Genomic DNA, 15,375 nt, shown 5'->3' on the forward strand with positions numbered 1-15,375 from the left:
AGTTTTTGACTTATATGACAAAGCAACGAAATGAGGGACAGGAATGCCTGGGAATGTATATAAAACTGGATATTTTGACGAAGACGTAAACTGAATTCAAGCGGATTAGGGTAGAATCCAAAGGAAGTGGTCTTGTTATCACAACGAGCCCTGAGGTTTCAAAAAGGGCACAGAGTTTCTTGGACTAGCTAAGCAAATATCAGAATTTCTTCAGAAGACATCTGCTCTAAGGAGATATTTAATTAAATTAAAAGTGATATTAAGGCCACGATTACTTGTAACTGTCACTGCTGAAGAATTGTAAATTTTCGAATTCATCTGTCAGAGACATGGTAGAAGTGTTTGTCTTTTATTATGAAACACAAAATTTGCCCAGAACTGAAGTAGCTAATTTTTATTGACGAGAAATCTCGTTCGTAATACGGTACAGGGCACTCTAAGGGAATTCTCATGTCGACCCACAGAGTAAATTCAATATATATTGTATTTTATTTGCAGTTACCTCCAGACGCACAAAATTTAGATTCCCACTTTTGGTCTGGCAGTCCAGTGAGGCCACTGAATACGTAAATATATGGTGAAGTTGTATTTATTGCGCCTGAGTAAATAACTGAATAAATTTGGGGAATATTTTAAAATATGGTTTGTACATATATACGAAGATACTTATTTCTTCTAAGTTTTGAGGTTTTCACGGCGATGACTATGAAGAAAGTCGTCTTCTGGGTTTTGGCGCCGTGTATTCTTCGTTTTGGCCGACGTTTCGGAGGAACGTATCGCATCCATCTTCAGAGCAGGTGAATGGCTTGTGAATGCAGAGAGCAGTAGCAAGCCATTCACCTGTTCTGAAGATGGAGGCGATACGTTCCTCCGAAACGTCGGCCAAAACGAAGAATACACGGCGCCAAAACCCAGAAGACGACTTTCTTCATACTTATTTCTTGATTGTAAAGTAAAATAGGGTATATGCCATATGTAAACGACGGCTGTCGAGATTAATTTTTCGTATAACTTCTTACTCTTCTTGCTTTGAGTAATTAGGACGTCTGATCTGTTCTCATCCCAGAATTTACCTGAAACAATGAATCTTACCGATAGTTGGTAATGCTCCTTGAGCGGCGACCAGCCAGTTACTAACATAACTAACTAAACTAAGTTATGTAATTAATTCCCTGTTTTAATTACTTGATATACGAAATATCACTAACTCTGTATCTGAGGAGATTTACCTGCGCTTTTTATAACTTTATAATACAAATTTATTTTCAGGCAGTTGAGAAAGGGAATGTTTACAGAGTAGTGCTGACATTCACAAGGCTCGCAGGCAACTTAATATGCCGATGAATTAATATTCCTTCCATTAATATGACGTGCTCTTTGTATATTGTATCCGTATCATCGGAGCCGAGATAGCGTAGTCGGTATAGAGACTGGTTACGGGCTGAACGACCGAGTGTTCGGAGTTCGAGTCCTGGTAGGGTAAAAAATTCATCTTCTCCAAGTCGTTCAGACCGGCTCTGGGGTCCACCCAACCTCCTATCTAGTGGGTACCGGGGACTATTTCCCCGGGGGTAAAGCGGCCGGGATGTTAAGCTGATACGTGTATTGATTCACATTTTCTTGACTTCGGCACTAGTTGGAAGTGAGCGGTCAGCTTCACGCTCCTGCCGCTTTACCCTCCGGGAAAGAGCCTTCAGTACCAAGTGGATAGGAGGTTGGGTGGACCCCAGAGCCGGTCTGGACTATTTGGAGAAGAGAAGATTCTTGACACTACCGGGACTCGAACTCCGACCCCTCAGTCGTCCAGCCCGTAGCCAGTCGCTATACCGACTGCGCTATCCCGGCTCATGCGGGAGAAAAGAAAAGTTACATTAAAAGTTTCTATAGGACATTCTGAAGGGAAAACTTAGACGTAGATGGTTGGATATTATTAAAGTGAATCTTAAAGAGATAAGTAAGAAGGTCGTGAACTGGATTATCTGACTTAGGATAGGGACCAGTGGCAGGCTCTTGTGAAGTATCGCGTTCTCTAAATGCTGCGAATTTCTTGAGTGTCTGAGCAACTCTTAGTTTCGCAGGAAGCACGCTGCTTCATGGAATGAGCGACTAAGTTTCAAAAGGACGCCGTTCCAGACCCACTACTCACGAAATCTGATAGGGGCCGGGAATCGAACCCGGGCCCTCTAGGTCTGTTGCTAGAAACTCTGACCACTAGAACACATAGGCAGTCCACATGAATAGAATCTATTTTAGATCAAGTATTTTCCAAAGTTTAGCAAGTGTAGTGCCTATCACAAGCAGACGCGTGTCGGAAGTTAACTTCATAACATTCATTAAAACTTTTAAATGTCTCTGATATAAAACGTAAATTTTACGAAGTACGAGGTTTATTTGAAACGTTTTGTTTCTACTTTGCTTTTAGACGAAATGCAAAATAAAAAGCTCTGATGTTTCAGTGTAAAATTTGTAGTGTCTTTAGCTTTGCAGTATTATATTCCTCTCTACAAAGAATAAAAAAACTAAATCCAAATACATGAGATTTGAGGTTTTCATGGCAGTGACTATGAAGAAGTCCGACTTCTGGAATGTGGCGCCGTGTAGATATTCTCTTAACCGACGTTTCGGAGGAATGTGTAGCCTCCATCTTCAGGGTATAAAATGGAGGCGATACGTTCTTCCGAACGTCGGTTAACATAATATCTGCACGGCGTCGCATTCCAGGATACGACGTTCTTAAATCCGAATATTTATGCAAAAATATGAAATAGCATAGTAGGAAAATGTGCGTAATTTTGTTAAGCGGGAAAATTTTCCTTTCTTAATTCTTCTTTTTAATTTCGTTGATTGTGCAAAATTATTCGTAATTTGTAGTCCAGTTCTTTTAATCTGCAAACTATAAACTTCGGTAAATATCTCTGTAAGTGCGGCCGAGCGACGGGATGACGTCACTCAAGTCTCAGGATGTAGGAAGGACGTGCAGAGAATCTTAATAGTTGATGTAGGAAATAGACATGGGTTCATTCAACTTCTATAAAATATTCCTTTCGTTAACTGTTGGTTGCGCACTTCTCGAAATTAAAACTCGGTTCTCTGTTCTGCCCTTTTGGGAAGTAAACTAAAAAGAATCTGATGAAATGATATGTATCACCCGGAGTAAAATCACGAAAAGAACGCATTGTTTCAGTAGGAACATTTGCAGTAATGACACGGAAAGGAGACAAAAATTGCACAGTGAAAATTTCAGCACTTTTCTCTTCCTCCTTCTTCTCCTCCTCCTCCTCCTTCTTCTCCTCCTCCTCCTCCTTCTTCTCCTCCTCCTCCTCCTCCTCCTCCTCCTCCTGTTTCTCTCTCTTGGAGCATAGAGCGTCCGTGAAACGGTCGTTTCACTTCAGTCGCTAGGCCTCATGGACGGGGGATGAGCCCATCGTAAGGCCGCCACCCAACACAAACAGTCATCCCTGTCTCGAGTGGGATTCGCAGCCACGATCCCAGTGTTCGAGCGAGGGAAGACATTTCAGACCTCGCGGCCACTGTGATCGGCTCAGTAGTTCTATCTCTCTGCCAAATAATGATCAAAAGAATGAAGATAAGATGGACAGAGTATGTAGAATGCATGTGGGGTGAAGGTGCTACATAGCGTGAGCTGGAGCAGTTGTTAAATAAATTAATATATTAAATTTATTTACCCAACAACTCCTTCAACTTACAACGTTTAGCAATACAGTACGATTCTAAATTATTGTCAGGGTTTCCGTGATATCTAAAAGGAAACCCCGAAAATAATTTAGAATCAAACTGAAAGTTTACTGTTAATAAGGAATTCGAAATTATTTAAAGTACTCAGTTGTGTCCAGTCCTATACAGTATTGCAGGCTTTAAGTAGAGCAATTTGGAGGGAAAGTCTAGTTTTTTTTTTCCTGGCACTACAGCCCCAGTGGACCTAGGCCTACCTCCATGAACTTCTCTGTTCACTTCAGTTTTTCTAGATCTTACATATACGGTAGGACTCCTTGGGCGGGTGATCAGCTCGTCTCAAGGCCTCTACCTGTACACAAACACAGAAAAACGCACACACACAAACTAAACATCCATGCCCTGAATGGGATTCGAACCCACGACCCCGGCTTCCGAGCGAGCGAAGACAGTGCATGCCTTAGACCGCTCGGCTACCGTGACCGGCAGTGTATAAGAATAATATATAAGAATTCAGTTCGTACCTCACAGGAAACAGCCGAACCCACGATCCCGGTTTCCAAGCGAGCGAAGACAGTACATGCCTTAGACCGCTCGGCTACCGTGAGCGGCGGAAAGTGGTTACTATGTCAAAATTCGAAACTGAACGCCCCCACCGGAATAAAAATCTGGGGTGCTAACCATTTCATTGTGGCCGTCGTCCCTTGACCTATATAGTTTTCAGAAATACTTATGTTCAGATAAACTGTATTAAAACTGTTGCTTTCTGCTCGGTTTTATCTGAAGAAGCTTCGACTTTTATCAGCGCTCTGAACTGTAACTTGTTTGAAATACGCAACAACCTTCACACAGGGTTATAGTTTTATCTGCTTCAATAAAAAGGGCAAACAAATACTCGTGCCTTATCACGCAGGCATCTTCTATGTTATCTCTGTGATGGAGCATCGAAAAATATCATGTTCTCGTCTGGATTTTTTCCCGAAAAAAAAACTGTGCACCTATAATTCCACTCGTTGTACACACTCGTAAATTTGTGATCCTGTTGAACGTGCTTACCTGCCTCTGGACAGGCATACCTTTTCTGTAGGCCTACATGTACTCCGCCTGTGATCTTCCTGGGTCCTTGTTGACGAACTCTGTACGAGTATAACGGTTCTGATGGAGTCAGCACTCCTTTATCACAAAACAAAAATGAGACCGGATAGAGCCTCTAAATCCCATGGGTTTCTTTGTGTGTGGGTCTGTGTGTCTGGGGGGGGGGGGGGNTACGACTCTGTCAGCAGGTGGGCTGTATAGCTCCCAATGAAGGGCTTCACCCGGAGTAAGTCCAGAAATATTCTAGAGCCGGTCAAAGCTTTCTACATGTGATAATATTGTCACGTATCCTGGTAAAGCGACAAGAAATTAATGGGTTCCGGATTAGGTGAAGCTGCTTACTGGCTATGTTGTTTACAGCTGCAATTTTTTTTTTCCTTGGCACTACAGCCCCAGTGGGCCTAGGCCTACCTCCATGAACTCCGTTCACTTCGGTTTTTCTAGATCTTACACATTCGGTAGGACTCCTTGGGCGAGTGATCAGCTCGTCGCAAGGCCTCTACCTGTAGACAAACACAGAAAAACGCACACAAACATCCATGCCCTGAGTGGGATTGGAACCCACGATCCCGGCTTCCGAGCGAGCGAAGACAGTGCATGCCTTAGACCTCTCGGCTACCGTGACCGCCACAGCTGCAATTACAACCACAAAAGAATGTCTTCCAGACGATGTACCCTGACTGGTCTTTCGTCTTCTGGTTCTTAGCTGACGTCGTTTCTTCTGCTCTCATCTCTGCTCCGTTCGCCTCTGTTCTGTTCTCTCCTCTGTTCTCCTCTCTTCTGTTGTTCGCTCTGTTCTGTTTGGTCTGTTATGTTCGTTAGTCGGACGGCCTAGAAGACACTTTGTTCAAGGGTTCCTTTCCGTATTTCAATGCGGGACTTAGTCCCACCCCACTAGCAATGTACCGGTAACTAGTGTGTTCGTTACCGCGGGAACCGCCGTTCTGGTTTTCATTTCCATGGTAAGGTCTGTTATGTATGCTTTGTGGTGAACATGTTTGTCACTCGAACAACGATGCAGAACCGTGGATGCTGAGCCGTTGCCTAACAGTGGACTCTCTCTCTGACTCAGATATTCCGCTTTTAGGCGGCATGCCACATTATTAATTCATGTACACATGATTGAAAAGTTTAGATTGGAGATATGGCTTTTCACGTCAATCGGGATTGTACCAAGTTCGAATCTCGACTGGGACGTTTGCTATTCTCCGATTTCTGTTCCTATATCAACAGCTAATATTCAGGCGTTTACACAATATAACTAACATATCAAGAACTAATTGTTCCTTCAGGAATTAGATTCTATGTCCCGTGACCGTTCTCAATTCATTAATTCTGAAAACTGAATCAAGTCCATAGTCATGACCATGTTATAGCTCAGGCGGTTAGTCGCAGGCTTCCCACGGCGGAGACCCGGTTTCGAGCTCAGGTGAGGTCATGTGGGATATGTGGTGCACAAAGTAGCACAGGGGCAGGTTTTCTCCTAGTACTTTGGTTTCCCCTGCCAATTTTCATTCCACCGACTGCTCCACATTCATCATATTATTTGGCCATGTCATAAATTTATGTTGTGCTTTTGTGTCAGACTCCTGAAGGATTTCTTGTAAAACAGCATAATGACATGTATTGTCTCGAGCAGAAATTCTCGGGGAGTGGGAGGGAATTTTACTTGAAACAATCCAATTTTTATTTTTACATTTTTTACTTTAAGGTATATTTTAATATTATCCTGCCACCTACACTTTTACCTTTCAGGAATTATTAATATTTTCAAGCGTGCCATGAACCTTTTCTTTCCGCATTCTTTTCGATTTATGACACGATAAAAAGTAATAAACACAAATAAAATTTTTCGTAAAATAAGAAATGGTCACATTTTTACACTTTTTTACTTTAAGGTATATTTTAATATTATCCTGCAATCTACGCCTGTATTTTCCATGGACAATTAATAACATCAAGCATGCAATGAACATTTTTTTTTCAAATTCTTTTCGATTTATGACACGATAAAATGTAATAAACCCTATTAAAATCTTTCGTAAAATAAGAAAATAGTGAAGAAATGGTGAAGGTATATTTGAAGCACCCTGTCGTTTGTCCATCGAGGCGTTGCTCATGCGAATGCATGAACATCGCACGCTACACGCGGTGCCTCTAGATCATTTTCATCATTAGGCTCCAGCATATTTCACAAAGCCCTTCAACTGTCACATCGAATATCTCGCCCCTTCCGCTGCTAGATATCCCCGACAAGACTTCGCTCAGAACAAACAAACCGAGGGACAAAACATGTCATGCATCCATCCCTTCACTGATCTCCGTTTTAGTAGCCGGAGATGCTCTCTGGTACAGAGCTACTTTCTTTTTATTTTCGCATTAATAACACTGTAGGTTGCCAAACATGAAATAGATCATATGCCGGACAAAGGTATTTACATTGAAGAAGTGGGAAAAAAGAAGGATCCTTTAGAATGTCCGTCAGGCTTTGCTCTTCTACTTTGCGTTGTTTATTTAAATCTTCTTTCATCAGTTGCATAAATTAGAGAGGCCCACAACGTGCACTGACAGTACCTTGAATTCTGAATTGGTGAAAAATGTCGATATAAGCGGTACTTGTCGACATCAAAACGTGTTCTCAGCATTTGACTGACATGAATTCATGTTTTCTACATTCATTTCTACAGATACAAGTCTTCAGTTGTTCTGAATGTACTGTGGAAACAAGGAACGTTAACAAGACTAGAAAACTGATCTTAGTGAAGAGTTCTATCTTCTGGGATATAACGCGTGTAGCCAGTGAAAAGCAGCAGACGTTTCGGTTCCCGCTGTTTTCTTTTCTTGGGTGATACGTCGAGGCTTCAAGTTCGGGGCGTCATTTCCCTCCAAAACGTCTGTTTACTTCCAACGGACTATATGATGTCTTGTACTGGAAGAGAGAATTTTTCGTGCCCATGGATGGGAGCGCCTCAAATGGTCGTAGTTGTTTAATAAAAAGGTGTGTATTCTTTATTTTCCTGTCTTCATGGTTCTGACAGATCACAAATCATGATTACACGTCCAGAAAATTAATTTCGGGGCAATAAAAATCCAAGCTTTTCACTTAATATGAGCACAAGACTATTTCGGTTTCAATATTAATCTACGAATTTCATAGACACAATAATTAAAATATATTATGATTAAAACTTCCAAAGAGTAAAACAGACATACCAAGTTCTTCATAAAAAATAATTTTTCTTTGTCATGTCACTCATTGAGCTGAGGCCTTCTTGAGGAACCGCCAATTTTGCAGGTATGCAGGAGCTTCCCAGCATTTTACGGAACCCGAAGGTTCATTACCGTGTTCACAAGAGCCCTCCGCTGGTCCCTATCCTGAGTCAGATCAATCCATTCCACACCATCCCATCCTATCTCTCTAAGATTCGTTTTAATATTATCCACCCAACTACACCTTGGTCTTCCCAATGGTCTCTTTCCTTCTGGCTTTCCCACCAGTATCCTATATGAATTTCTCTTTTCCCCATTCATGCGACATGCCCTACTCACCTCATACTCCTTATCTTGATCATTGTAATTGTACTTGGAGAGGAGTACAAGTTATGAAGCTCGTCATTATGCAGTTTTCTCCAACCTCCTGTCACTTCATCTCTCTTCGGTCCAGATATTCTCCTCAACACCCTGTTCCTTAATATCTGTAGGGATTCGAATGAAATTCATACAAGTTTTGTAGAATGTACTTAAACATGTACAACTCTTTGAAAGTGTCGCTGAAAGCTACATTTGAAGTTGTGAAATCCACAGAACCGCCACCAAATTCTCCAGATTTTAATTAGAGAGGCTGTTATGTACGTGACTAAATTAAACAGTTGGTGTACAAATCCCGTATAGAATCATTTCTGTCCCTGGAATTACTGCAGCAAACATCTGGAAATATGTGAACTCGGGTACCGAAAGCTAACATTCGAATTTTCATTGACCAAGAGAAGAGGCGTATTAAAGGTGTAATCCAAGCAAACGGGGGGGGGGGCTGTTTAACATCGATTGCTATAAAGAACATATGGCTGAATTATAAACACAGTGAATGTATTTATATATTTATTTAACATTATATAAAAATGATGCCACAATTCGGAGTGATTGAATAAATATTTTGTATACACATTCAGGTGTGTTATGCGCCATTTATGAGAGTTTTACTTACAGCAACAAAGAAGACAATAACCTTGTTATTTTCTTCAATGTTACGTTTTTATATGTAGACAGTCAACAGTAGCGTAGTTGTTTGAAGCACTATGCTACAAGCTGCAAGGTCGCGGGTTCAAGTCCCGATGAGGTCATTGGATTTTTTTTCAATCATACTATGGCCCTGGGGTCGACTTAGCCTCTAACAGAAATGAGTACTAGGAACATTCTTGGAATATTCTTGGGGGTAAAGGGAGGCCGGGTAGCCGAGCGGTCTAAGGCATGCACTGTCTTCGCTCGCTCGGAAGCCTGGATCGTGGGTTCGAAACCCACTCAGGGCACGGATGTTTGTGTGCGTGAGGCCTTGCGACGAGCTGATCACTCGCCCAAGGAGTCCTACCGTATGTGTAAGATCTAGAAAAACCGAAGTGAACGGAGTTCATGGAGGCAGGCCTAGGCCCACTGGGGCTGTAGTGTCAAGGGGGGAAAAAAGGGAGGCCGGCGAGTAAGGCTGACAACCTTACCGCCATCTTTGAGCCGATTGTGTAGATACTGTGGGACCCTCGACGTCTCACAACCCTATGGGCCTCCACGGCCTGTTACAGGGATAGCTTTACTAATATACTGCTTACTTTTACTTACTTACGTTTTTATATAATTAATACACATGCAAAATGTATAAATAAATAACAAAGAAAGACAGGACAGCTTAGAAACAAAATGAAATAGAGATAGATGAAAAGGAGAGAGAAAGAAAAAGAAGATGGAAATAAAGAAACTCTATTTCAAATAAGGGAAGAGAGAAAGAGAGAAGAGAAGAGAAGAGAGGGGAGGAGAGAAGTGGGAGAGGAGAGATTATTAAGTGAAATGAAAGAGGGAACAGCAAGAGAAGGACAAAAATTACGGAGTAAAAAAGAAATGGACCAAGCGTATACCCAGAAATACGAGTTGTTTCTTCCCGCAGGCAGAAAATAAAACCAATTTCGTGACTAAAAAGGGGGACCATCCTAATTCGTTATGATGTTACAGCGATTCATGAAATGTTTGCTTTAAGAGAGCTTTCTATTTTGATATGCAACCAGAGAAACCTATTTCAGTTGTCTTTAGCTCTTATAATTAATTTATTGTTGTTTATTATAAAACGCCTTCCCCCTTTTTGTCACGTTTTGTTTCACAAAACATGGTTCCCTTGCTTACATAGTAACCATTATAATAACTGTTGTCTGTACAATTAATGGAGCGTCGGATGCAATTTTCCTTATAGAGGCGAGCGCAAGGCAACTAACCTTACAATGAAGCAACGCTGATGAATGGTATAAGGATCGTGACCCGCCATGTTCTAAGGGAACTCACAGCTGCTAATCAGATCATCAAACTTTCAGTGGCATAATGAAGTACACGCTATATACAAAACAAGCTACCATTTTGCATTACCGTATTTACGCATGTATAGGCCGCAGCACAATTTTCAGACAGAAATTATAGAAAAACTAATTTTCTTGGTATATTATTTCAGAAGTAGAACACTCTGTATTACTAATTATGAATATAATTTTTTTAAATGAAGTGTGATTTCGAATATTTCGAATATAAGCCGCACCCCAGTTTTCCTCTTGAATTTTTGGCAAAAAATGTGCGGCCTATACATGCGTAAATACGGTACTTGGCGAGAATGAAAATTTGAATTTTGTAACTTTGTTCAGTACAGTTCTTTAAACAATTTGTCAGCAGTTAAGGTTCCGTTGCAGTGAATTAGAAGAAATTTGGAAGTAAGAAAATGTAGTCTATTTCCAGCTGCTGCCCAGAAGTTCGTCTGGAGGGACTAAAGAAAACCACAAAAAGCTCAGGATAGTTGGTATCTCCACGAGATACCAACTTAGAACTTCCCAAGAGAATTCAGAAGCATTGCCGCTTAAGCTAACTTGTTTGGTAAGGCTTCTTACCAGACACCAAAATTCTGAAGGGCCTTTTGAATGTCATTAGTCACTTCATCTGAATGAAAAATTTATTTTTTAATTTTTGTTGATATGGGACACGCGGTAGCGTAGTTGGTTGAGGCACTATGCTACAAGCCGGAAGGTCGCGGGTTCAAGTCCCGATGAGGTCACTGGATTTTTTCAATTGACCTAATCCTTCCAGCCGCACTATGGTCCTGGGATCGACTCAGCCTCTAACAGAAATCAGTACCAGGAATGTTCTTGGGGGTAAAGGGCGACCGGAGCGTACGGCTAACAGCCTTACCGCCATCTATGAGCCGATTGTCTAGAAAATGTGGGAATCAAAAACAGATGCTAAAGGTAAGAACTCAAAAGATGACGAAAGGTTGGCGAAGACAGTAGGACAAGCACTGTGGAATACTAATTGAAAATGCTTTGAAAATTCCTCAGCAATATCGTTAGGTTTGACTAACTTCTTACCGTCAACCTTAAGCTGGATGGAAGAATTTCTTTTCCTAATTGAGACCACATATAAGTATTTGCATAATTGCTGTCAACATAAATCAAACCTATCATTGAGAAGTGAGAAAATTAAATACAATTAATATTTTGAAGAACGCAGTCTTCTGGGATTTGGCACCGTGTATATGTGGTCTTAACCGACGTTTCGGAGGAACGTGTCGCCTCCATCTTCAGGGTAGAAGGAAAAATATAAGAAATCCGCAAGCGAAGAGACCGTGAGAACCGGTAAAAGCAGTCTGCTTTTACACGGTTAACACCACATATACACGGTGCCAAATCCCAGAAGACTGCTTTCTTCATAGTCACCGCCGTGAAAGCCTCAAATCTTACAATTAATATTTTGATTGTTATAATCGTGGCAGCAGTAAAATACGAAACAATTCAAGTTTTAAACGGATCAATGTATAAACATAATAATAATAAAATTAACTAATTATCATTCTGAAACGCATGACGTAACATGTGTGCTTAATTCAGTTAGAAATAATTTTCATTTGTAAGCTGGTATGTTTTGTTTGCACCTAAGTAAGTAAAGTAAAGCTATCCCTGTAACAGTCCTTGAAGGCCCATAGGGTTGTGAGACGTTGAGGTTCCCACATTATGTAGACAATCAGCTCAAAGATGGCGGTAAGTTTGTCACCCTTACGCGCCTGCTGCGCTTTACTCCCCAGGAAAATTATTTATTTAATTCCTGATACTCATTTCTGTTAGAGGCTGAGTGAACCCCAGGGTCATCGTGCGGCCGGAAGGATTAGATCAACTGAAAAAATCCAGTGACCTAGCACGTAAAATGCTTGCACTTAAGTTCTTCCGTCTGTGCGTTTCATTAAAATCCTCAGACACTTAAGGTACATTTCGATGACATTCTTTATCGTGGTCGTAAGTTGGTGCTATACTGCAGAATTGTAAGAAGCAAGAATTGGGGGAAATTTGGTGGTAACTGTGATGACAAAGGATTCCAAGAATAGAAGAATTTGTCAAAAATGAAGCAAGAAACAAATGAAACAAGAGTGATAGAAAGGTAAGAAGTATGAACGGAGGAATAAAGAGGAAAAATTAAATTGAAATGAGAAAGATCGAAATGAATGGGAGGACAAAAATCGAAGAAGAAGGCAGCAAATGAAGAAAACGTAAAGAATATAGAAGAGAAATTAAAAGAAAATGGAAGAAAGGAACCTGAAGAAAGAAGCAAATATTTATATACTGAATTCTCATATTTTTTCCTTTGGCTCTTCGCTGTTTCCATGGAAAGATCGTGCTTCTCCTTAATGTTTTGAAAGGAGAACTTTATTGAAAGTTATTTGCTGGAAACCTTGTCTTGAAGCGTTTCTGTTCTCACAACATTTACAGTGCGTATATTCAGTATATGTGCACTGGATTTGTTAGTAATAAGCCGAAATACTCTCAGATAGCAGCCGTTTGTAGTAGGCGGCGGTCCTTTGGCGAAACTGAGATGAAAAATCTTGAGGGAATTTGTATAAAATTCACTTTTTTGCATCTAAATGTATGTGCTCATATTGTATAGAAACGGGAACGTGAATATCTCAGAGCGATAAATAATTCTTCACAACCATGATTCTCAAGAACGTTCTTTTTTGTGTTCCACTGCAGGAATCTTATCTCTTGTTTCATATTTTTCCATGCTATCTCCTTGCTCTTTAGTACGATGGCTCACCATATACTGTTGTCATTTATGAACCATATACAGGGTGATTCATATAGAACCGGCCCGACGAAATGAGTTGTAATATAAAATATACCATACAGACATTAAAGTAATTTACACATATCTTATCTTGGATTGTGTGCCGTGATCAGAGCAGGTGTTGAAATTGTCCGCCGTTTTTCAAGTAGGCACTAGAAACACTCGCTGTTCAACAGTGAACTCCATGACTGACGCCTGCGCACTGCAGACACGTTTCGGGATTGTCTTTGACCTTGCAGCATAATGGCTGCCACTTGCCGGATCATGCGCACACCATTCGACTCAGCACGGCCCACGGATTATTATGTCGTAATTGTGAGCGGTTATATGCCTCACCTGCGGAATTATTAGCAAATTCATCGGGCCGGTTCTACACGATTCACCCTGTACAATAGCTATAAGTATATGAGAAAATGTAGGCCATAGATTTTAATAATACTTAAACGAGATGCGAACTGTTCGTTTTTCATTTTTGAGAAAGGCTATTCATATTGTCACGTGTATCCAGGGTAACGTGACTAATAATTATGGATTCTAGATTTGATGACTGGATTTATTTGACGTCTCTATTATAATTACAAAGGTTTATAAGAGTTCAAGTATTTAATTCCTTCTGGATAACAAATCCCTCACTGAGTAGCTCTTGCTTAGCTCTCGAAAGCGCGCTGATTCACTGCCAACTCCTTCTTCTTCTTCTTCTTCTTCTTCTTCTTCTTACTTACTTACTTACTTACTTACTTACTTACTTACTTACTTACTCTGGATCTGTAGCCAGGAACGCTGACCACTTGACCACAGAGGCGGTTTGATACGTGGAACTCGAGTCTAAAATTTGTTCGCACCTTTCAGCTGTCAGTAGAGCATACGCGTGTCCCACATACAGAAAAATCAGAAACTGCCTGAAATATATAGATTCCTTGGCGAAAGGAACCACCTGTAATCCCTGTATATTACGAATTGACCCCCTGTAATCGATATGTTACGTCGAACTTTACCTTTTATGCGGCCAGTTGGGGGCGGTATTTTTCTTCGGAATGAAGGGAAGTCATTTACCCGAGTTTGGATCCATATTAGCCAAAACTTCACGAAGTCTTGGCAAGATCCACGACGAGGTATATAATCAATTTAATGAGAATAACATAATTAGCTTACTCTTTCATGTACAAAAGTTTCCGGCGCTTCTGAGGCCCCCTCCTGCCCATTCAGTGTTAGCCAACAAACAGTGACTGTGTTCTGTGCGCTGACACACGTGCGGTGTATGTACGACAGCGCCCCTATAGCCTCTTGAACTAAGTTCGAAAGCAGATATGCCATGTAGTGTAATGAGGGAACTTCGAACAGACACATGAAACAGATGTGGGTATTGGTTTAGGTCCTCGAAACGTGATTGATACACTGCTTATGCAAGTCTTAATCAAGGAAGAGACAACCATAGATAAGACGAACATACTTATGCAAACGTTCTGAAGGGAATTTCCTCATAACTTGATCCTTTAAGATCCAATTTGGCACATTCACCCAACTAAGTCCAGGTCTTCTACTTGATGTATTCGTCACGATTTTCCGGACAGAAATTTTGTATACATTTATAATTTCTCTTCTGAATACTATTTTTAGGAATATGCAATACATGAAATTCCCCCACAGTAGTCCTAAATGACACATTTTATTACTTAGTTACTTACTCATGGAGCTGAGCCCTTCTGGAGGAGCCGCCAATTCTGCAGCTACTCCAAAATTTCCCAGCATTTTATGGAACCCGAAGGTTCATTATCATGTTCACAAGAACCCTCCACTTGTCCTTATCCTGAGCCACATCAATCCAATTACACCATCCCATCCTATCTCTCTAAGATTCATTTTAATATTGTCCACCCACCTACCCCTTGATTCTCCCAGTGGTCTCTTTCCTTTTGGCTTTCCCACCAATATCCTATATGCATTCCTCTTCTCCCCATTCGTGTTACATGCCCAGCCAATCTCATCCTCCTTGACTTGATTATTCTAATTATACTTGGAGAAGAGTACAAGTTATGAAGCTCCTCATTATACAGTTTTCTCCAACCTCCTATCACTTTATCCCTATTCGGTCCAAATATTCTCAACGCCCTGTTCTCAAACACGCTCAGTCTATGTTCCTCCCTTAATGTCAGAGACCAAGTTTGACACCCATACAGAACTACAGGCAAAATTATAATTTTATGGACACATTTTGTAACCATACAAATAAAGGGCACA

At 40.9% G+C, this 15,375-nt stretch overlaps 1 protein-coding gene across 2 annotated transcripts in view; it reads left to right on the forward strand.

The window, feature by feature from the left end:
- Positions 1-15,375, forward strand: part of LOC111869049 (neuropeptide CCHamide-1 receptor) — a 324,526-nt gene that overhangs the window by 90,520 nt on the left and 218,631 nt on the right. The gene's annotated exons all lie outside the window — the stretch shown is intronic.

The sequence above is a fragment of the Cryptotermes secundus genome, unplaced genomic scaffold (genome assembly GCF_002891405.2).
Source record: "Cryptotermes secundus unplaced genomic scaffold, Csec_1.0 scaffold70, whole genome shotgun sequence".
Taxonomy (NCBI): domain Eukaryota; kingdom Metazoa; phylum Arthropoda; class Insecta; order Blattodea; family Kalotermitidae; genus Cryptotermes; species Cryptotermes secundus.